Source organism: Lactuca saligna, chromosome 9 (genome assembly GCF_052625555.1).
Source record: "Lactuca saligna cultivar CGN05327 chromosome 9, ASM5262555v1, whole genome shotgun sequence".
NCBI classification, from domain to species: domain Eukaryota; kingdom Viridiplantae; phylum Streptophyta; class Magnoliopsida; order Asterales; family Asteraceae; genus Lactuca; species Lactuca saligna.
This window is the reverse complement of record NC_136425.1, coordinates 104,473,116-104,498,273: the sequence shown is the minus strand read 5'-3', so window position 1 is coordinate 104,498,273 and position 25,158 is coordinate 104,473,116.

The following is a 25,158-nucleotide window of genomic DNA, read 5'->3' as shown; positions in this document are numbered from 1 at the left end:
AAGGAGCTCAAGGAACTTGATGAGTCCAAAGCCACTCCCGAAGAGTACGCTGCCTACAAGAAGCACTATGATGATGCTACCAAGGTGGCATGCATCATGGTCGTAACCATGTCTCCAGAACTGCAAAGGTACTATGAGGACTACTGGCCTTCTGAGATGAACAGGGACCTTATGGAAAAATACCATAAGCGAGCTCGTCATGAAAAGTTTGAAGTATTCAAGTCACTCATGGCTTGCAAGATGAAAGAGGGGAAATCAGTTGTATCTCATGAGCAAAGAATGCAACGCTACATAGAGCGTTTGGTCAAGATCAACATTCATTTTAATGAGGAATTGGCCATTGACATGGTCTTGAACTCATTGCCTGATTGTTATGGTCAGTTTATCTTAACTTACCATTTGAACAACACTGAGCAGACATTGGCCCGATTGCACAACTTGTTGCAGACTGCTGAAGCAGGAATGAAGGGTAATAGTATAGCCTCCACTCCTGCAAGTGCTCCTGTTCTAGCTATTGGATAGGCAAAGGGGAAAAAGAGGAAAGGTCCTCCTAAGCAAAACTGGAAGGCAAAGGTACAAGTAAGGTCGTCTAGCAATGGCCCGAAAGCCAAGCCCAATGCTTCCATTCCCCATCTATCTGATCCATAGGAAGCTGTTTGCTTTTACTGCAATCAAAAAGGGCATTTGAAGAGAACTTGCCCACAATATCTGCAGGACATCAAAGATAGAAAAGTGAAGCCATCCTCGGTAAGTATTTACACTATTTTTTCTAATAACTCATTATCTCCTCGTTCATGGGTCCTTGATACAGGATGTGGTTTTCACATCTGTTCTGATTTGCAGGGGCTAAGGGAAAGTGAGGAGATAAAGCGAGGTAGGATAAACTTGATCATGGGAAACAAGAAGTATTCACCAGGAACCATGATCGGAGTTTATCAACTTTTGCTTAGTAATGATGTTAGATTAGATTTGATAAATTGTTGCTATTCATCTGAGATGACGAGAAACATTATTTCATTTCATGCATTGTTCAGATAAGGTTTTAAATATTCTTTTAATGATTTGAATGGTTCAATTTCTGTTTATAAGAATGGTGTGTTTATGTTCGAAGCTTTACCTTGTGATGGTGTGTATGAAACAGTGAATTGTGTTGATAGCCTAGGAAATAGTGTACTTAATATTGACTTGTCTAATAGTGTAGACAAGTCATACTTGTGGCATTGTCATCTTGGACACATTAACAAGAAACACATAGCCCAACTCCAAAAGGATGGAGTGTTGGAATCATTTGACCTAAAATCAGATGATATGTGTGAGTCCTGTCTTTTGGGAAAGATGACAAAATTACCATTCATAGGGTCTTGTGAAAGAGGTGAAGGTTTGTTGGATCTCATACACATAGATGTGTGTGGGCCCTTCAGATCAACCACAAGGGATGCTAATCGATTCTATGTGACTTTCACTGACGATTATAGCAGATATGGTTACATCCACTTGATCAAACATAAGTCAGAAACCTTTGAAAGGTTCAAAGAGTTTAAGCATGAAGTCGAAAATCAATTGGGTAGAAAGATAAAGATACATAGATCCGATAAAGGCGGGGAGTATCTTAGTACCAAGTTCAACCACTATCTGAAAGAATATGGGATAGTCTCACAATTGACTCCTCGTAGGACACCACAGTTAAATGGTGTACCTAAGAGGCGCAATCGAACCTTGTTAGACATGGTTCGTTCTATGATGAGTCGTGCCTCGCTTCCTATTCACTTTTGGGGGTATGCCTTAGAGACAGCCGCCCACATCCTCAATCTTGTCCCTTCAAAGAAGGTTTCCAAAACACCTCACGAAATGTGGACATGCAAAGTTCCCTTGTTAGCACATATTAAAGTCTAGGGTTGTGAAGCTTTCGTAAGACAAGAGACTCATGACAAGCTAGCAGCTAGAAGTGAGAAATGTGTTTTCATTGGTTACCCAAAACAATCTTTTGGATATTTGTTCTACAGACCTAGTGAAAACGTTGTGTTTATAGCTCGAAGAGGAGTCTTTCTGGAAAGAGAGGTCATATTCAAAGAGGACAGTGGGAGTACCATTGACCTTGAGGAAATTCAAGAGTCAACCAATGAAGGAACCTTAGATGACACTAGCACTCAACCAGAGGAAACAGTTCCTGTTGAACCAGTTGATAAATCATTACCTCTTCGAAGATCCACTAGGGTAAGTGTGCCACGTGAGTTGTATGGTTTTCATATTACTTCAGATGGTGACACATTCATAAGTGACAAAACACTGGTAAACTTAGATGAACCAGTCACTTATAAGGAAGCAATGGCAGGCCCAGAGGCTTCCAAGTTGAAAGGGGCAATGGACAGTGAGATTAAGTCCATGTATGACAACCAAGTTTGGAATTTGGTTGATAGTGCACCAGGTCGTAAGATAGTTGGGTGCAAATGGATCTTCAAGAAGAAGACAGACATGGATGGGAATGTGCATACATTCATGGCTCGACTGGTTGCAAAAGGTTTCACTCAAACCCCAGGGGTTGACTATGATGAGACTTTTTCACCAGTAGCTAAGATTAAATCTATTAGGATATTGCTCGCCATAACTGCCTTTCATGACTATGAAATCTGGCAGATGGATGTCAAGACTGCATTCCTTAACGGGAAGTTGGCTGAGGATGTTTACATGAATCAGCCAGAGGGTTTTGTTGATGCAAAGTTCCCAAATAGAGTATGCAAGCTTAAGAAATCCATTTATGGATTGAAATAAGCATCTCGCAACTGGAATCTTTGCTTCCATGAGAAAGTCAAAGAGTTTGGTTTCTCTAGAAGTGAAGATGAGTTTTGTGTGTATATCAAGGCTAGTGGGAGTATAGTAACTTTTCTGGTGTTATATGTCGATGACATATTACTCATTGGTAACGACGTTCCAACCTTGAATGAAGTTAAGTCTTGGCTTGGAAAGTGTTTTGCCATGAAAGACCTAGGAGAAGCCGCCTATATTCTTTGGATTAGAATATTGAGAGATAGAAAGAAGAGACTAATTGGACTTAGTCAGAGCACATACATGGATAAGGTACTAAAGAGGTTTACTATGGAAAATTCCAAGAAGGGAGAGCTACCTATCCAGAGCAATACCAAATTGAGTAAGACTCAATGCCCGAGTATAGATGAGGAAATAGATGACATGAGTCATGTACCTTATGCTTCCGCTGTCGGATCGATCATGTATGCTATGACATGTACTCGCCCTGATGTGGCCTTTGCTTTGAGCATGGTCAGTCGCTATTAGGGAAACCCAGGTAGAGCACATTGGATAGCCGTAAATAATATACTCAAGTATTTGTGAAGGACGAAGGACTAGGTCCTCGTGCTTGGTGGGAATGATACTTTGAGAGTAGATGGTTACAGTGATGCCAGCTTTCAAATGGATATAGATAACTTCCGTTCTCAGTCAGGCTGGGTATTCTTATTAAATGGAGGGGCAATTACTTGGAAGAGTTCCAAGCAAGATACGGTGGTTGATTCTACTTGTGAATCAGTGTACATAGCAGCAAGTGAAGCGTCGAAAGAAGCAGCTTGGTTGAGGAACTTCATCGGGGATCTCGGAGTTGTTCCAACCATCCAGGAGCCTATGGAACTATTCTGCGATAATGAAGGAGCGGTTGCCTTGACGAAGGAACCGAGAGATCATGGTAAAACCAGACATATCGACAGAAAGTACCATTTCATCAGACATTGAGTAGAAGAAGGCCATCTTATAGTCAAGAGGGTGTCATCTCAAGATAACCCAGCAGATCCCCTCACAAAGGGTTTGAGTAGGGCTAAGCATATTCAGCATGCTCGGAGCATAGGACTGAAAGATGATATTAGTTTTAGTAGTTAGATTAGTTTTTTGAAACTTGAAACAAAGTAAATGTAATTGACTTTTGGTGAATAAATAATAAAGTATTATTTATAAGTTTGGGTTCTAGCTTTTGTCAATTGTTTATTATTGTGTTTAATTTTTGCATGTTTTACTTCCCGAATAATAAGATTATTCAAACTCCACAGTCGCTCAGATTTTTGGAAGTAAGTAGTGAATTAAGACTGTCATGAATTGGATTGCAGATTTTCTGAGGATAGACATAGCGATATAATTGTTGCAATGTTCATGAGTACTCAGAGAGTGAGATTTGAGTATTGGATAAACCCACGCTCAGAGTATTACTTCTTGGAATTCATCACGAGTAATACCGAGACGATAACATCTATGATCTTGAAACAGAGATATATGAGTTGTAATTTGCAAGTCGGCTATGCATTGGTGATACGAAAACGCATCGTTAACTTGGTGTTATAAAACGTATTATCATGTATGGTTTGATGAGTGAAAGATACAAGCATATGAGTCAATGTTTATTCGTTCCTTTTTCCCTAACAGGAAAAACGATATCTGTGGGCCCCTCGATGATTTGGTGTTGACTTATGTGCGAGGCCCAGCCAGGACTAAATTGATGTGTTCAATCAGAAGTCCTACATCATCAAAAATCAGAAATCGGGAAACATAGATTCTGGATAGAGAGGTTTATTGCATTCCATGTCTTTTGTCTAGGGATATCTAGCAGAACGAAGGATTATATGATCACTTATCTTAGGACACGTAACTGATTGGGTCAGAGTTCGTCAGCAGTTTTTTGGAAGCTACAATTTGCTGGTCAAATTTAGAAGGCATACTAGCAATTATAGTTATAGACTTATCCAAGTGGGAGACTGTTGGATTAGGTGTCTAAGCCCATAACTATAATTGGTATGTACTTGAATAGATAGCAGCACAGTCCTTTTGGGTTGCCCTCAAACCTAGCAACCGGACAAGGAAATTATGAAAGGAGAGATATTAATTTATTATAAGATTAATAAATTAATATAAATGAATTTATTAATATGTTAAAAGATTAATATATTAATATGAAATCATTTTGTTTAATTAATTGTTAGCCATAAATTAATTAGAATTAATTTTGGGGTTAAAAGAATTAATTATAAAGTGCAGGGACTAGTTTGCAATTATCTAATAGTAGAGTGTAAGGCTCTAGAACCCCCTTGCATAAGGGTGGACGAAATCTTTAGGGAAAACCCTAATAATTTCGTCCATAAGGGCTTGGATAAGACCCTTGGGTTTGCTTAGGCCCTAAGAAAAGGATAACTAGGGTTTTCCCTAAACCCTAGATCCCTCAGCTATATAAGGAGCCTCCCGGTTCATATTTTGGTCACTCTTTCTTTTGAAGAAATCTAAAGGCTGAGATTTTGCATACTCCCTCTCCCCTCTCTTTTCTACTTTCCTTCTTGCTAGTTTGGGTGTGATTCCATTAGAGGCATTACACTTGTGGTGCTAAGCTTCCAAGAAGATCAAGATCAAGATCAAGGGAATTATCAATTGTTTACTATAACAATTGAAAGGTATGTAATTACTAAACCCTAGTTTGTAAATTTTGATTATAGCCTCTCTCCTCTAGGGTTCTTGTTTTGCAATTCAAAGTTGTATGTTCAATAGTTAAAACATAGATCCAAAGTAGGTTGCATGTGAACTTAGGAATTGTTTTCTAGTTTATTTGTTTTACCTAAAACCCATCACATGCTTCCTTTCTTCAAGGTTAGCAATTGGTTCTCCAGCTCGAGCAGGTTTTGGGCTGAAAAGTACTTATGTTTGAATTGCACTAAAAACTCTACCCAAGTTAGTTTCAAGGGTTCATTGGGGTTTAAAGTCTTCCCTAGGGTGTTCCACCAACGAACAACACCTCCTCAGAAGTGTTGTACCACAAACGTGGTCTGTATATTGCCTCTACAACCAAACATCATGAAGGCCAACTCCATCTCTGAGATCCAATCCATAACTCCGATCAGATCTTCCTTTCCAGTAAAATTCGATGTCTTGCAAGTCAGAAAATCTTTGTACTTCCGTCCATTCCTCTCGACTCCGTCATCTTGATTAATCCTTCTAATCGCCGGTGCATCAGCCTGACCAACGGTCCCACTGTAGTTCCCTTCCTCTGACTGCCCATCATTTAGTTCTTGGTTTTCGATAGGCATCGTAAGTTCCTCTCGAGTTTGTTAAAGCAAACGCCTTGTTTTTTCCATTTGACGATCCAACATCATCTGGATCAATGCTTGAACTCTGGCCATTGTGATTTGCTCAGGAGCGACTACTACAACAGGTATTTGCTCAATCACTGTGGGCTGATCTCGGTTCCCATTTGCATTCACGTTTCCACTACAGGTCCTAGCCATCTTGAGCTATACACCGAATAAGGTGAATTTATATCTTTATTTAATCATCCTTATCACTCTGAAACGTTTATATGCTAGTTCTAATATCGTAGTTAAACGCTTATAATCCTAAACACATAAGGTTTCCAAATTCGGTCGGCAATAAACCATAGATCCGAACAAATAAAAGCATATCAGGCACAAGCATTTAGCACATAAAAGCATTTTAGGCACAATTCCTAAAATAAGCTAGTGCTCACACCTCACAATCATTGCTTAACATTCTAAGTTCAAGTCTAGAAATAAATCCATATTCCTAGTTCGCTTAAACTAATGCTCTGATACCAACTGTGACATCCCTATTTTCATGGCCAGAAAAGACCGATTTTTGTTTATGCTTTATAAAAATCAGAGTAATTCTTTTAATAAATATGTTGTGGAATTTGTTACCAGTAAAACATGATAAACACGTTATCAAAGCATTTCCGAGGAAATCTATTTTTTTTTTCATTTTAAAGCATTTGGGATGTCATCGTTAATACAGAAACATAAGCATGAACATAACTTACATTCATTTACACTAGTGATCTACATCTCTTTAATCTCACAGTGTAATGTGAATTCATATCAACACCTGTGATATAAATAAACTAAGTGGGTTAGGTTAGGAAACCTGGCGAGTACATATGGATTTCAATCACACAATGTTATATCATATATATAATTTAGAACTCACAAAATATACAATTTCACCATATATACATAAGCAACTCTTACCCCACCCCGTTAATCCTTACAACGAGACTATCCATACTCTCGGACTTTGAATTTTACCTCTTACTTAACCCATAATCTCGGATCTAATTCCTGCTCTCGGATTAATAATTGTGCCCATTCCATAACCTTATTAAACTTTTGAAGCAACTCTTGTGCGGTTTTTTCGAGAAGTTTCTTTGTGTCACAATCAAATAACATACCGGTAAAGTCTTGTACTTGAATGTCGATTTGAAACTAAAGCCATTGATATAAACAAATACAGTAATATAAAATTAGAAAATTTAACTAAAGAGTATAATAATATGTATAAAAGAATTATTGAAAAACTTAGAACAAGATATATGTATTTGTTCATGCAAGTTGAAGTGTAACAATAAAAAACTTCTTCATCTTGCTTTTGGTCCGTTCCACGAGTTTTTCCATCATACGTTAAAACGACTTTTATGGTTTTCTCTTGACAAAACATAGGACAACATATTAAAAAAATCAATATAAAGGATATAATTTTATTTCTATAACTAAATGAATAAAGTAGATTGTTTAATTTTTTCATCACCTCTCAACATGAATACAGTAATAACAAGTAATAAGAACAACGTAAATACAAGAAATTGTAGAAGAAGAATGAGAACAGGGTAAAGAAAGAACCTAGAAAAAATAATTATAGAATAAGACTGTTGAAGAAGAACATTGTAAATCATACGACTCAATCCAAAATCGTAAGAAGAACAACTTCAATGTAATCGTATATATAGGTTGTTTTTCAATAAAGAAATCATTATCTTCCAAAAAAAATGGGATCCTAAAATATTATCTTGGAAATTTTCGATTATTCCTCTGGAAAAAAAAGGATATCATTTATATTGAATCAAAATTTCAAATTAATTGACTTGCTTAATTAATGAGTTTTAAATGCAAAACTATTATCTCAACTTGATTTATTTTAGTCGGATGTATCGGGAGATAAATTATAAATAATATTGACTTTATTTTTGACTCTTAAATATTTTTCTAATTTAATAGGATTAGATTAGATTTTATAGGTTAATGACTAAATTATTGATATGCTTATTTAATGAGTTAAAAAAAAAAAATCTAAATGGGTTTGATTTTGAAGCCAAAAGCTATAAATAAGGGAGTTAAATTAGAAACAATATTAATCAGAGAAACTAATATCTCGTATATAAGTAGAATAATATGTTGTAATTGATAATATAATTATTGAATTTAAAGATTATATAATTAAATGTAATTGTATTTGAATTTTATTTGAATGAGATGATGTCATCAATCTAATCTAATGGTGGAAAACATAGGATTGAAATGCAATCAAAGGTTCCGATTGCTTCATTGGTGAATTAAATGTTATCTTTTAATAATATTTAAAGATTAATATAAAATTTACTCATTTATATCTATTAAATTGGATCACGATAATTCTTTAAAATGTTAAACAAATGGTTTTGAATTAATGTAATATAATTTATATTTTGTGTTACTATAATTATTAGTATTATTGTTAAATAATTTTAAAACAACTTATTATTATTATTAACAATTTATCAGTAATTTTAAAATCATTTTTTATAACTAAAATACTATAAATACTAAAGTCTAGATTTTTTTGTTTTTGATTTTGTTTTTGTTTTGTTTTTTTTTTTTTTTGATTTGTTTACAATTATATAGATTAATGAACCAAATAAAATCATTACTAAAAGTATTCAAAAAATTATGGAAGTTTCAAATAAAATACATATATAAGGATTATAATTAATTTAAATGTTGTTAACCCATATATATATATATATATATATATATATATATATATATATATATATATATATATATATATATATATACACTAGCCGTTACCCGCGCACAGCGGCGGAGACAAATAGCTTCTTTCAACGATATTTTTTTAAAGAAAAATGTTATGTTCCAAAAGAAAGTTCATGTCGTGGGTGAGAGGTAGGGCGGTAGTCGTGATAGTGGTTGATTGAAGGCGAAAGGAGGCAGAGCGGCTGTGGTGGTGGTGGTTATACTGTCTTGGTTACTGGTTAGAGTTCTTCGAGAGAGAGTGCGTATATTTCTTACTTTGAAGGGATTACGAAGATAGATATTATGAGATTGTTTGTTACCAATGGTTGACATTGACCGCTTCAAATGGTTGAAGTGTTGAGATTGACGGGTTCAATTTGCAAATGAATTCTTCTATTAATTTGATACGAGATTTTTAAGGGATAAAGGATATGATTAAAGTTTTAATATTATTATATTATAAATGGGTTGTACTTCAAGCTTAATAGTTTGGACGTCTTAAAAAAATAATATTATTATATTCAATCTATTTATAGAAATAGTTAGATTTCTTTTATAAGTAGTAAAGATATATAAAAGGGTTGGTGAACAGTAATGTTTTGAAAATTCGAATTTTGCCATGGATTTCTGCAGACTTAAGAAAATTGTCACATCATATTCTTTCACATTTTTTTATACTTTTTGATTTTAGCCACACATTTTTTCGGGTTTAATATAATCGCTGCTCACTTTTTTTTAATTTTACCTTTACCTCCCTTTCATATCTTCTTTACCCTTTTCTTTTAACAATTGAGGGTGTGTTTCGTCAATTTTTCCCTTACTATACACATGTCGGGTATTAACTTCCTCACTCATCGTCGTGATTCACTAAAATTGGCACGTCAATTCCCTTTTTTACCAACTCCAATACTTTTGCCCTAAACCCCATTCCCCCCCCCCCCCCCCCCCTTAATTATCATTCCCATCCTCATCAAGACATTCACCGCTGACCTTGCCTCCCTCAGCCCTCCTCCGACGCCTTTTCCCTCTCCGGCATAGGAAAGAGCCTCTTTTGTGGAGAACCGATATAGCGAATATGCTTTTCTGCTTCAAAAATTTATCAACATCTAAGTAAATCTGATCCAACCCAGCGCCATCGGCGCATGTAATTCCTACTAGTTTGAATAAATTAGTAAAAACTTTAGACTTTAAATTTAAAATTAACGGTCATCTCTCGAAAACATGATAAATTATTTATTTAATATGATATACATATTTATAATTAACGTCAATATATAAATATATGAGAATTTATTTAATCAATTTGTTGTTATTAGAGATATAAAAATAATTAATTATTGTATCAGTTCGAAATTTGAAGAGTTATAAGTATTTTAACTTTTATTAGCTAATTAATTGATTAATATGATTTTCAATCTAAAACACTACGAAAAACGACGATCCAATATAAAAAAATTCATTAATATGCTATTTTTCTTATGATAAATAAAAAATTTATATTTCAAATTAAATAATAATAGCCACTTATGAAGCAAAAAAGAACACTTGCGAAGTAGAACAACTGAAGGATACAAAAACACAAACGTGAATTTTGGTTGCAGAGAAAAAGGTAACGAACAAAATACAAAACCATGTATCATTTTAATTTCGTCGAATGCAACAACATTTCGATCATGTATGGGCATTGCAAAACTTTTCTTCGGTTTAGGGACATGCCAGACGGTACATATAGAAGAGGCAACTTTGTTCTTTGACAAAGGATTGCGCAGGTCTATCGAGGATATGATGGTATGTGGAGGCCCCTTCTTTGGAGACATTCAGTGGCGCCTAGCTTCATTACCTATTCGTTTCGGTGGTTTGGGTTTGTATTCAGCATACGAGGTTTGCTCCTACGCATTTGTAGCCTCGACGGCCCAATCTTGGGCATTACAAGACCACATCTTACGTGACAGTGGCGTATGTGGTATGGACTCGGATTACCTATCTGCTATGACTTGTCTTCGCGATACAATTCCGAGATTTGACTGTAGCGGTTTCGCTAATAAGGACACTGCCCCCCTTAAATCCCAAAATGCTTTGGCGTGTGCCATTTTTAGCAAAATCGTCCAAGATATGGAAGTCGACTTCGATATGACTGTCAGACAGAAAGCAGTCTTTGAGTGTCTGCGGGTACCTACTGCTTAGGATTTTCTGCTAACTATGCCTATTGATGGTCTTGGCCAGCATATGTGGAGTACCAAACTATCCTTCGTTACCGCCTCATGATTCACATATTCCCAATTGATAAGATATGCCCAGTTTGCTGCAAGACATGTTTGGATACCTTTGGGGAACACGCGGTTCATTGTAGAGAGCTCCATGGTTTTAAGTACAGACATGATGTGGTTCAGGATGTTGTCTTTGAAGCTTGTCGACTTGCTGGTATTTCTGTGAAGAAAGAAGCGTTTGTGAACTTTTTGACGGATCTGCAGGATGGTAGGTCCACACTTAGACCGCCTGAAATTTTGGTCTTTGGATGGATAGGAGGAAAGCATGCATGCGTGGATCTTACTGGGGTCTCTCCTCTAGTTGGTTTGGGGAGCGGGGGTTTCACAGTTGGGCATGCCGCTTTGAAAGTCGTTGCGTGCAAAGTGGAAAGCACGAGAATGCATGTATAGAAAATCAACATGCGTTTGTACCTTTTGCATTCGATATATCTAGTTTTCTCGCACCAGAGACGGTGGAGCTCCTCAAAAGAATCCAATGGGTCATGCATTCTAATGTCATATCTCCTAGATCCACAAATGTTGTTTTCAAAAGAATTGGTTTTGCCATCTAGAAAGGGCTAGCGGTGCAGCTTTGTTGGGTATTTAGTGTTGCATCATGAGCTCATTTTTGTATATTCGGATTGGGCCTGTCCATCCGTGATTATAGATCAGGGTTATGTTATTTATAGTGCATGCATGTATGCCTTAGATACAATGACCATTATTATTATTATTATCATTATTGCTTTGTAACCCTAAACACCTCTACAGTCGAAGTTCTTAATCAAGCTCTTCTATGGTGTTAAAGTTTAATCATTAGACACCAGTTAAACCATTCATGTGTTCTTTATTATGTTATCTATTACGTTGTCGTTTATTATTCTGCTTGAATATATCGATCTTTAAGGTTTAATCATTCCAACAAGCTTGTTGCCCGTTTCCCTTCGATCGATATGTATTGAACCAATCTAAAGTAACTTAAATTCGTGAACCAAATCGAAACATTTTTTTTGCAACTTCCAACTTCTAGCAATACATGCCTCCGATTTATTAGAATTTAACACTACAATGCGACTCCACAACATATTTCATCATTGAAATCTATAACATCCATAATAATCATGCCAAATTTAAACTTTTCAAAACATTTCAAAATCATTAATTATTACAAAACTTGTTTCCAAAATACTATAATATCAGAGTATCCCAGAAACATAAACACAAATATGAGGAGCTGTACGATCACAAATTTTCCTTCTCGCGATCATCTGATGTACCTGAAACAAAAACTGAAACTGTAAGCCTAAACCTTAGTGAGTTCCCCCAAAATACCGATACACTGCACATAACACATATACAAATAACAGCATGTACTGGGTCCACACGTTTACACACTGGATTACCCCTAGGCCCACAGTGTAAGTTTGGATTGCCTTCTGGGGCCACAACTCACATTTGTATTGCCACCAAGCCCACAGTATGAGTCTGGTATTCCACACCCGGACCTCAGCTTGTATCTGGAATGCTCCCAAGCCCACAGTACGAGTCTGGCGTGCCTACACGACCCTTAGCTCGTATCTGGAATGCTCCTATGTCCTCAGTATGAGCCCGACATGCACTGCCCGGGCCTCAGCTCATATCTAGAATACTCTAGGGTTCGTTGGCTACCGTACGGAGCAGTATAACCTCAACCCAACACATATAATATGTCGACATATAACACAACTAATGTGCATACAGATAATCACTTAACAGTACAGTTAGTCCTACAGATCTACCAAACTGGCATAACAACTAGCAAGCAACAATAACTCATACTCAACATACTACTAACTTCTAGGATAACATATCTAATAGGCTGGCATTGGTGCATTCGACCCTTTAGTATAATGAGGATAACGCACCTCTCAACTGTCGAATCAAAGTGATAAATAGAGCTCTTGAACCACGGCCACGAACTCCAACACCTATAATTACCATAAGATGTTTTCCATAAATTCCCATTTACCAAAGTACCCAAGAAGTTAACTAGTCAACCCTTCGTCAAAGTCCAAGTCAATGGTCAAGATCAACATTCCATGTTGACCTGGCTCGTCGAGTGCAGTTCATTGACTCGACGAGTCCTTCCTGAACTCGAGAAGCCGTGAAATCCCCAGTTGACAAGTTGAGTTTCCTTGAAACTCACCGAGTTCATGCATGTTCCAATGTCCGGGAAACCTTAGTAGAGTCGCCGAGTCACCCTACTGACTCACCGAGTCCATGCAGAAGTCCTTGCACGACAATCTTCATTAGACTCGCCGAGTTGGCCATGCAACTCATTCAGTCCCTTCAGTCCTTTCACCATCCAAACGATTGTATGCCATTCTAAAGCTGTATAATGCATATCTGAGTTCCTAACATTTTACGTACATGCATGGTGATAATGACTTAAATCAAGCTAAAGAAGAGATTCTAGGCAAGGGAAATGCTTTAGCATGCTAAAGGCTGAAACTTTGTGATTATAAGGACCAATGTGAGCCTAGATCTTAAGTTGCCACTTCAGTTTTTGGTTCATCACTTGAAATGGAGCACCAACATGCTAAAATGGCCCTAAAACCCAAATGAAGAAGGATCTAGCTAGAATGAGATCAAGGTAACAACTTGATGCCTTCAAATGATGCTAAAGTGGGGTAGACTTAAGATCCTCACACATTCCTTGCCTCAAACTTCTTGATCTTCAAGCTCCTGTCACTAAAAAATTCACTTTCCAAGCTTAAAACACACAAATATGGAGAGAAAAAGACGATTTAGGGTTTCTGGACTCACAAGGGGCTATAAGGGAGGCTAAGGGAGGTTAATGACCCTTTAAATAAGATGCAAACCCCATAAATTAGGGTTTCATCCTACAGCTCCAACTCGTCGAGTCATGTCTCCAATTCGGCGAGTTGGTCATGTAAAACATGTGGCCCCCAAAAGTTCCTACTCGATGAGTAAGGGCATCAACTCATTGAGTAGACCTTCTAATATGAAAATAAATCTATAAAAATTAATAACTAAGAGTCAAAGCATTATAGTTCTCCCCAACTTGAACTAGACTTCGTCCTCGAAGTCCGCTTCGGTGAATATCTCCGCATAATGCTCCCACATCACAGCCCTCCGACTCCCACATCCACTTGGACCCTCTTCGGTGCTCCGACTGTACCTTTACCAAATGTATCTCCTTGTTTTGTAGAACCTTCACCTTCCTTTCAAGAATGGCCACGGGCCTATGCACATAATTCTGGCGCTCATCAAACTGAATGTCCTCCAATGATACTACGACCTCCTCGTCCAGTATACACTTTTGCAGTTGTGATACGTGAAAAGTGTTGTTGATTTGACTGAGCTCATCGGGAAGATCTAGTTTGTAATCTACCTTGCCAACCCTGGCAATGAACTTGAATGGACCGATGTATCGGGGACCCAATTTCCCCCTCTTCCTGAAGCGGATCACACCCTTCTAGGGCGAGACCTTCAGGAGTACCATGTCACCGACCTGGAACTCGAACTCTGATCGACGTCGGTTGGCGTAGCTCTTATGTATACTCTGTGCGGTCTGCAACCACTGTCTAATCTGCTGAATCTTCTCAGTAGTTTGTAAAACTACTTCCGTCCACCCTATCACTCTGTGACCAACCTCACCCCAACAGATCGTAATGATATATGTTGTTGTAAGCGAACTCTGCAATTGGTAGGTGGGAATCCGAACTCCCACTGAAGTTGATGACACAAGCCCTCAATATATCCTCGAGGGTCTGTATAGTCTACTAACTCTGACCATCGATTTGCGGATGATATGATGTGCAAAAATGCAGCCGCATGCCCAGCTCCTCGTGGAATTTCTACTAGAAGCGGGAGGTGAGTCTAACATCTCGATCGAAAACAATGGAGACTGGAACTCCGTGGCGACCAACAATCTCGTGGACATTTATGTCGGGCATCTTCTCGGTCGACGAACTGTCCCATATGGCCAAGAAGTACGCACTCTTGGTCAATTGATCCACGATGACCCATATAGCATCATATCCCTTCTTCTTCCTCGAAAACTTAGTAATGAAGTCCATCGTGATCCGTTCTCATTTCTGTTGGATTAGTATCTAAGCCCGTAACTATAATTGGTATGTACTCAAACTGATTAACATGGTCCATTTGGGTTGCATGGCATCAGAACAATTTGGATAGACTTTTATGCGAAAAGGATAATTATGATTTGTTAACATATCATAAGTTCTAATATATTAATATAAAATCATATTATTTAATTAGTATTGATCAAGAATTAATTTGAAATTAATTAGACTAATTAAATATATGGGGATTGATTGTGTAAATCATTCATTCTTATATATGTGGGCTTATGGTCCATAGTTTTTCATGTTGGGCTAACCCCGTGGAGTAACCCATGGATACTCCATGGAGGTTTTAACCCATGGAGCATGAAGAATATGGAATGACATGAGTTACATGGTGTAACCCTAATAACCACCATATATAAGGGCCCCATGGCTCAAGAAATTCGCACTAGTGTGTGTACACATGAGGACTAGCCAATTTGAGCAGAGGAACCTTTTCCCTGAAGTTATTCCCAGATGTTGGTGATGCTGTGTGAACCATTTGAGATGTCACATTTGAGGCACTAGGCTATTAAGCTCCATGGAATCAAGTTACAACAAAGAAGTATGCAATTCTACTAGAATTTATATTAAATGTACTTCATATTTTGCTAGTTAGAACAATACATTGGAAAATTTATATTTGCATGTATAATAGAGAAAACATAGAGCAAAAGTATTTAGGGTTGTATGTTCACCATAGGATGTTGTATTATACCAAAAACCCAACAGTGGTATCAGAGCCATGAGTTGTTTTCTATTATGTCACACCCCAAAACTAAGAACGGCGGAAACGTCCTGGGGCGGAGGACGTCATGTATAGTATCACAACATAGTATAACAGTAAACAAGTAAACAACATCATTCATTGCATTAAATATAAAATTTTAATACAAGCGTGTTCCGTACAGTTATAGACACCAAAAATTGTAAATCAAAATAATAAGATGAGTCTTGAATGCGCTCCATCTTCTCAAAATCTGGCCTTGGCACCTGTCTACTGATGACCTGAGAATACAAGTTATTTTGAAAGAGTTTATCAGCATTAAAGCTGGTGAGTCCATAAGTATTTTAGTGTCGGTGTTTGTATCAAAATGTTTGAACGTAGTTATAAACACGAGTTTGTAAACATTGGAAATATAAGTACGTGAATATTTGTAAGTGTTTGTAAAAGTTTGAATCTCTTAGAAAAACCTATATTTTCTATTAAAAGTAGCCTTCTACCAAGGCGTAACTGTTTTGTATGTTCGTTTACTGTAAAGTGTGTAAATTTTTCCAGTGTAACTATCATTCTCAAAATATAGTTTGTACATTAATGTTTAAATGAAAAGATCACTAAACATGTAAAGGGTAAATTTATGTAGTACTGTAGTGTTGTATTATAGGAACTATTGCTATACTAACTACCTTAAACCGGATTTATATTAAGGTATCATGTGATAAATTGTACCATACTATCGTTTGGATAAACAAAGACAAATCTAAGTCATAAAATGAAATGATGTTTGGCACCTGTAGACCTGCAGGTCCGGCTGTAGCTAGCAGCAAGGTGTAGGATAGTCAATCCAGTATAGATCTATACGCAAACTCACACTCTCCCTCCAAGAGACTCTGGCTACAACTCGGTCCATGACATTTAAGGCATGCTCCGATACAGTGGATCATAATTATGTCAATGTATATATGTATATGTAATGTATTGATAGTCGTTCTAGTATCATTGTATGTGTTCTCCTTCTAGTATAGTTATATATGTTCTCTTTCTAGTACAGTTGTATATGTTCTCTTTCTAGTATAGATGAATATGTTCTCTTTCTAGTATAGTTGTATATGTTCTCTTTCTAGTATATTTGTATATGTTCTCTTTCTAGTATAGTTGTAAATGTTCTCATAGTAATAAGTATTGACTCATGAATGAACTGACTCATTGATCTAACAATAGTATAAGTATGATCCTATGTTACCCCGATGGTAAATTACAAATGATGTAACTAGTATGTATGAAAATGGAAGAACTTTTATGTCTATATATGTACACATGATATATAATTAATATTGAAACGACCTTCGGACGACTACCCGATATCCTACTAGACCACATCCAAATCGAGGAAAAGGAAATAGGGCGTGCGGCCTTCCTAAGCCTTTTTAACATTTCTTATATAACTATAGATATACGGGCATGCAATTTATAATAAGTGTAAAAAAGTTAAAGTAAAATTATTTGATAAGTAAAAGAGTTTGTAAAACAGTTGGAAGTAAAACAGCTTTGATAAATAGTTTGAATATTAATAAAATCATTGGTTTTGTAGTTATTAATCACATGTAATTGATGTAATAACTATAAGTATTCAAATTCTATTCCCCCCCACCCCCGATAAAAGCATTTAAAACATTCAAAAGTATTTCAAAGGTTAATTAAAGGGTTATGAACTCACTTGTGGTGAGTGGATTGGATTGAAATGTCGGGTACGGTGCGAGGTGACAAATGAAGACTTGTACATACGCACGAGACTAGTTATCATATAATGAACATATATATAACTAATTAGCCAATTTATAACTAATAAATTAAGTTAGGACACCTTAGAACATGAAAACACTTTGTTTCAACTGTTAAAGATCACAAGGGTTGCATCTAAGTGTGGGTAGGGCAATACTAGTGTGTTTGGAGTCCAAGAGTAAACTCCCTTGGAGTTTACGGTTTTGTGGTCAAGACTTAGAGAGTTTACGGAAGTAAACTCTATAGTTTACGGTCATAAGCTCTAGTCTTAAAGTCCAAGTTTTTTTTTTTGTGGTTTAGTAAGCTGTTGAAGCCTTTCTACTAAGTGGTTTGGCCTTTGGAATGGACTAGGGCAACAAAACACCTCTTTTGCGGAGTTTACGGCCTCATGGCTTTTTCCTTTGGGTTTAGAAACCGTAAACCCATATGGAAGAGTGTATAGCCATGTTTTCAAGTCCCTAACACAATTTGGTAAGTGTATAAGCTAGTTTATAAGCCTAAGGAAGGAAAATAACCCATTTAGACATGCTTTTGGGTGTTCACGGTTTTGGGAGATACCCAAACCGTAAACACCTATTTTTTGGGCATTTTATGTTTTTCAAGGCATAAATACTACAAAGGAAGGTTTAAACATGTCAAGGATGGTTTATACATCAAACTAGGGCTTAGATAAGGACTTAGGCACACTTTGGTGCATTTTATGGTGTTTACGACCCAAGCATCTTCTTGGACTGTGAGCACCCTTTACCTTATGTTCTTGACATATTTCCTTGGTGTTTAAATGTAATACTAGCTTAGAATTACTCAAGGATGGAAGCACTTACTAGTAGAAGGCTTGATTTGAGCTAAAAGGCCAAGAACAGTTAGTGTGTGTTCTTGGTGTTTTGGAAAATCTAAACAAAAACTGGATATGAATGGATGAATAGATGCACAAAAACTAGATTAAGTGTTTTACAAACTTGAAATGGTTAGAACACTTACAAGATTGAAGATTTGGAATTAAATCTTGGATGATACTTGAAAGAGTTTTTGGAGTTTACCCTTTTGACTATTGGGGAGTAAACACAAATGACTAGTTTTTGGGGAGTAAACTCATACATATGTATGAGTTCACTGTTTTTGGGTGAATTCTAAACCCAAAACATAAAAGTTTGGTCGGTTGTTTCTAATACATGAAGTGTTTGCGGTTTTCAAAAATCAAAACCCGAGACGACACTTTCTTTCACCCGTTCGTTTAAAAATAATATTAAAATTGTCAAAAGAACTTTATATTTCTTAAAAATAAGAAATAATGATATTAATTTATGATACGAAGTGGTTGACTGTTAGGGTTTGACCAAAAGGAAATTTCGGGTTGTCACATCATCCCCCTGTTAAGGGAATTTCATCCTGAAATTAAAGTCTAAACAATTAAAGTAGTTACAAATAACTAAGCAAAGAGATGAGGGTATTTCAGTTTCATCTGATCCTCATGCTCCCAAGTGAATTCCGGCCCTCGCTTGGCGTTCCAGCGAACCTTCACAATCGGGATACGGCTTTGCTTTGTCTGCTTGACTTCTCGGTCCATGACTTCTACTGGTTCTTCCACGAAATTGAGGCTCTCGTTGATGTCAATCTCGTCGAGTGGGATTACAAGAGTCTCGTCGGACAGAGACTTTTTCAAGTTAGATACGTGGAATGTAAAATGTACATTACGAAGTTCGTCGGGTAGATTGAGTTTGTATGTTACAGGGCCGATTCTTGCGAGAATCTCGAAGGGCCCTATGTATATTGGATTAAGCTTTCCATGCTTACTGAAGTGTATCAAGCCCTTCCAAGATAAGACTTTAAGAAGGACTCGGTCTCCCACCTGGAATTCCAAAGGTTTCCTTCGCTTATCAGCGTAGCTCTTTTGTCGGTCTCTAGAGGCTTTCAATCGTTGACGGATCTGAACGATATTCTCTGTCGTTTCCTGAATGATTTATGGGCCGGTGAGAGTACTGTCAGATGTTTGCCCCCTAGCTAATTGGGTATCCCCCACTTCAGCCCAGCAGAGAGGAGATCTGCACTTTCTGCCTTGATACTCGTGTGGTAACTGTTATTGCAGGAAAACTCGACAAGGGGTAAATGAGTATCCCATCCCTTTCCAAAGTCAATCACACAGGCTCTCAACATATCTTCCAGTGTTTGGATGGTTCTCTCACTTTGCCTGTCGGTTTGTGGATGGTAGGCCGTACTCATATCCAGCCTAGTTCCTAGGGAACTTTGTAACGACTGCCAAAACATTGAAGTGAATCTACTACCTCTATATGAGATAATAGATAAGGGAACATCGTGCCATCTTACAATCTCCCTAATGTAAGTTCTTGTAAGTTTCTCTATCTTGTCAGTTTCTTTGATAGGCAGGAAGTGTGCAGACTTGGACAATCTATCGACGATGACCCATAAGGTATCAAGTCCACCCGTTGTCTTGGGCAACTTGGTTATGAAATCCATAGCGATCCGCTCCCACTTCCATTCTGGAATTTCTGGTTGTTGTAGTAAACCGGAGGGCTTCTGGTATTCGACCTTAACCTTTGCGCAAGTAAGGCATTTCCTTACGAAGTTAACAATATCTGCTTTCATATTAGGCCACCAGTATAGCTTTTTGAGATCCAAATACATCTTATCTGAACCTGGGTGGACTGAATATCGAGTATTGTGCGCCTCGGTCATGACCAAGCCTCAGAAACCACCGTGTTTTGGTGTCTAGATTCGGTCCATGAGTTAGTAAGCTCCACCACCCTTAACTTCTAAGTTCTTATCCATTCCTCTCAGGGATTCACCTACTACGTTTTTAGGCTTCAAAGCGTCGAGTTGTGCAGCCTTAATTTGTATGGACAAGTGTGGATGGATAGTTATAGTCAAATATTTGATTCTTCGACCAGAATATTCTTTCCGGCTCAGGGCGTCCGCTACTACATTGGCTTTACCTGGATGATAACGAATTTCGCATTCGTAGTCACTGAGTAGCTCGACCCATCTTCGTTGTCACATGTTGAGCTCCCTCTGATTGAATATGTGTTGTAAACTCTTGTGGTCAGTAAAGATAGTGCTTTTCGTTTTGTATAAATAATGTCTCCAGATCTTCAGAGCAAACACCACTGCTCCTAGTTCAACATCGTGGGTTGTGTAGTTGATCTCATGTGTCTTAAGCTGTCTCGAGGCATAGGCGATGACCTTACCTCGCTGCATCAGAACACACCCGAGCCCTTGATTTGATGCATCACAATAGACTACGAAGTCTTCTATCTCTTCGGGGAGGGATAGTACTGGTGCGGTGTACAAGGCTTGTTTGAGCGTTTGGAACACTCTCTCCTGTTTCTCTTCCCAGTTAAAGGCCATGCCTTTCTGGGTCAGTGTTTTAAGAGGTTTTGCAATTCAGGAGAAGTTCTGTATGAACCTGCGGTAGTAGCCAACGAGACCTAGAAATTGACGAATTTATGTAGGCATCTTCAGTGCTGACCAGTTCTCAATGGCGTTAATTTTGGATGGGTCCACGTGGATTCCATCTTCGCTTACCATGTGTCCTAAGAATTCAACTCTTCGGATCGAAAATTCGCATTTAAAGAATTTCACATAGAGCTTCTCCGTTGGTAAGGTTCCTAGAACCCGTTCCAGGTGATCTCCATGCTCTTCCTTACTTCGGGAGTAGATCAGGATGTCATCTATGAAAACAATGACGAACTGATCCAAGTAAGGTCGGCATACTCTATTCATTAGATCCATGAAAACTGCGGGCGCATTGGTCAGTCCAAACGGCATCACCACGAACTCGTAGTGTCCATTACGAGTTCGGAAGGCTGTCTTCGGAACATCCTCCTCTAGCACTCGTAACTGGTGATATCCGAATCTTAGATCAATTTTGGAAAAGTAGTTCTCCCCTTGCAGTTGGTCAAATAGATCATCTATGCGAGGCAGAGGGTAACGATTCTTGACCTTCAGTTTGTTGAGTTCTCTATAGTCGATACACATACGGAATGATCCATCTTTCTTCTTAACGAACAAGATCGGTGCTCCCCACGGCGAGAAACTTGGTCTTATAAAGCCGTTGTTGTGCATTTCGTTAAGTTGACCAGATAGTTCCTGCATCTCTGCTGGTGCTAATCGGTAGGGCGACTTGGCTACTGGGGTAGCTCTTAGGACTAAGTCGATTATGAACTCGACTTGTCGTTGCGGAGGTAATCCAGGTAGCTCTTCTGGGAAGATGTCGGGAAAGTCGCTCACTAATGTAATGTTCTTTAGTTCTTTAGCTTCGAGGCTCGTATCGACGACGTGAGCAAGGAATGCATGGTAATCTTTACGTAGGTACTTCTGTGCTTGAATACTTGATATAATATGAAGACTCGCACTGGGTTTGTCGCCGTAGACGATAAGAGTTTCATTAGACGGGAGATTTAGACGGACAACTTTCTCATAGCACATGATGTCGGCGCGATGAAGACTCAACCAATCCATACCGATGATAACGTTGAAGCTTTTGATCGAGACCGACATAAGGTCGATTGGAAAGAATGTTTATCTAAAGTTAGGCTACATCCTAAGTAAATGCTATTTGTACTTTATGTTTTTCCATTAGCCATTTCTACTGTGAAGAGTTCCTTAAGTGCGTGTGGTTGTTGTTTAAGCATGCGAGTAAATTTATGGTTCACGAAGCTTCGCTCCGCTCCACTATCGAACTAAATGCATGCATAGGAGTTATCGAGGAGGAACGTACCAGTCACTACCGTCGGGTCAGCAACTGCTTCTCCATGGCCTATTGCTAGTACCCTCCCTGCTCTTCAAACATTCTTCGCTTTGGGGCAGTCCCTCTTATAGTGGCATGCTTCACCACATCCATAGCAGGTCGGGCTCGCGCCAGATCCGGGGACTTGGGTGATCGGCTTCGCCAGGGATTTACAGAAACGGACGGTGTGTCCTTTCCTGTTGCAGTTAGAGCACTGCATTTCACGGCAGGGGCCGTTGTGGTGGAAGTTGAATCTGTTGCACTTAGGCAAACTTCCAGCGTATTGTCTCACCGGAGTAGTATCAGCACCAGGGGTTATTGCGGCATGCACATCCACAACTTGCTGCTTTTTGGCAGCTCGCTGCCTCTTCTTCTCTTCCCAGAACTTCCGTTTAGTGTCAGCGGGTTTGGAGGGCTCCGGGATGGCTAGGGTGGTTGTTGTTGCGAGGGTTTTGACTCCATGGTCGATGAGTCATTGTGCCAATCGCTTAGCACTGTCAAAGGTAGCGGGGTTTGATGATAGGACATTCCCTTGATACGGAGGCACTAGCCCCCATATGTACCTTTCGATCTTTTTCCCTTAAGTGGGAATCATATTGGGGTAGAGGGCCACCAGTTCGCTAAATCTGGCGGTATATGCGACTACGTTGGTGCCCTTCATGGTTAGGCTCCAAAGTTCCTGTTCCAATTTCTGGATTTCACCCCTCGGGCAGTATTCCTCAATCATGAGGTCCTTCATGGTTTCCCAGCCCATATCATTCGCCACTACGAGAGTAAGTGCTTTAACGTGGCCGTTCCAACATATTAGGGCCTTTCCTTCAAAGGTGCATGCGGCATATTTGACTTTGCTCGCAGCCGAGCATGAATAGATTTCAAAGACTGATTCAGTCTTCTCGAACCATTGGGAGAGGGCAATGACTCTACCGGTGCCATGGTAGGACATCGGCTTACAGTTAGTGAAATCGTTGTAGGAGCACTCTCTCGAGCGCACAGGGGTTTCAACAGGAATTGAGTTAACATGGGTTCCACCTCTGCTGGCATCAGTAGAGTGATACTGTGCCATGGCAGTTGCCACTGCTGCAGCTACGACATCATTCAGGGCTGCAGTATCGATGACCGGAGGAGGAGGTGGTGGTGCAGTATTATTCCTAGGAGATTTGCGAGGGGGCATCTTTCAGCTATAAGTTTATAAAGATAAACGCAATGGTAAGAATCAATTGTAAAAGAGGTGAGAGTGACACATGAACTAACTAATCATAGCCTAACAGTGAATGAGTTTTTGAGATCACAACAAGGAAGATTAGTAGGAAAACACAAGTGTACATATTTTTCCCACAGAGTAGGTTGTTGTCAATAATACTGGTATTACTGATGTAATGAGTTCAAGGAAAATCGACCTAACAGTAGGTCTTACATCATACCATACGGAAGGTTTGACAGTTCCTAGATTCCTAGTTAGAGTACTGAAAGTTAGGAATATTTTATAGACAAGTGCTACTTAGAGCACATATACTAAAGGCTAATCCTTAACCCAAAAGAAAAAGATGTAGTAGACATCTTCTAACGGCGATGGGAATTCCTCGGGCGAACCTTGAGGTCTCCCACTTGACGGACCACCTCTTGGAGGTGTCGTTCATGAGCTCTTTGACGAGCTCGAAGTTCTATGACTTCGGCTTGAGAGGTAGCCAGCTGTTGCTGCAGGGTCTCGTTGGTTCTCCTGGTCCTTTCCATTTCTTCTTCGAGACGGCGGATGCTGACTGTGTTGACACCAGAATTGGCATCAATCTCCATGACTCGGTCGATGGCTGCTCGACCTTGTTAATCATTACGGGCTATTCTGTGGATGATGACGGGTAGAGCTCGATCCGCAGAGCCACCTTCGCTGAGGTTGTAAAAGCTTCGGTCCCCAAAGTATGGTAAGGGTTAACCCTGTTCATCGCTCCAGCGATTCAAGTTGGTTGCCCATAAGGGTGTAGGACCTGGAAAAGCTGGTCGGAGGTTGTTGTTTGGGGCTTGGCCTACTAGCGGTAGGTTGTTGACTTCAGGCTCAGAGTCAAATCCATCATAAAATCCTTCTGCTTGATGATCATCCAAAGGGATTTGATGCTCATCATCAGACTCTGCCTCAAGCCATCCAGCATTTCCGTTGGGTGGAAAGTATGGGTCGCCATGATGGAATCCATCCATTTAATCTACACGAGAAGAGAGGTATAAGAATCTAGTGTAGCAATAGTTTGTAGTAGCACAAAATACTCCTATAGTAATTTAAGTTTAATGTTATGTTCTAGTGTTTTCATTGTGGTATTGTTGGTAAGATTTTAGACTTGTTGCAACCACACAAGTATACTTAGGCACATGCTAGTCAACCCTCGGATAATATAGTTGATCAGGCTATATCTTCCCAGTTTTGACTATATGTCTCTAAGTCCACCTGTATTGTTCAACAATCGTAATTCTTTTGTATTGTCCTAGTGACACTGATTTGAGTATGAATGCAGACTTTGTAAACTTAATTAAATATTTTAGTGTTTGTAAGTATAAACTCTTGGTCAGAGTATTTTAATCCCATGTATTTATAGTTAGTATATCTTTTATCGATTGATATACTCAATTCACTATAAATAATCCTCTAATACCAATCTGTCACACCCCACAACCAAGAACGGCAGAAACCTTCTGGGGCGGAGGACGTCAT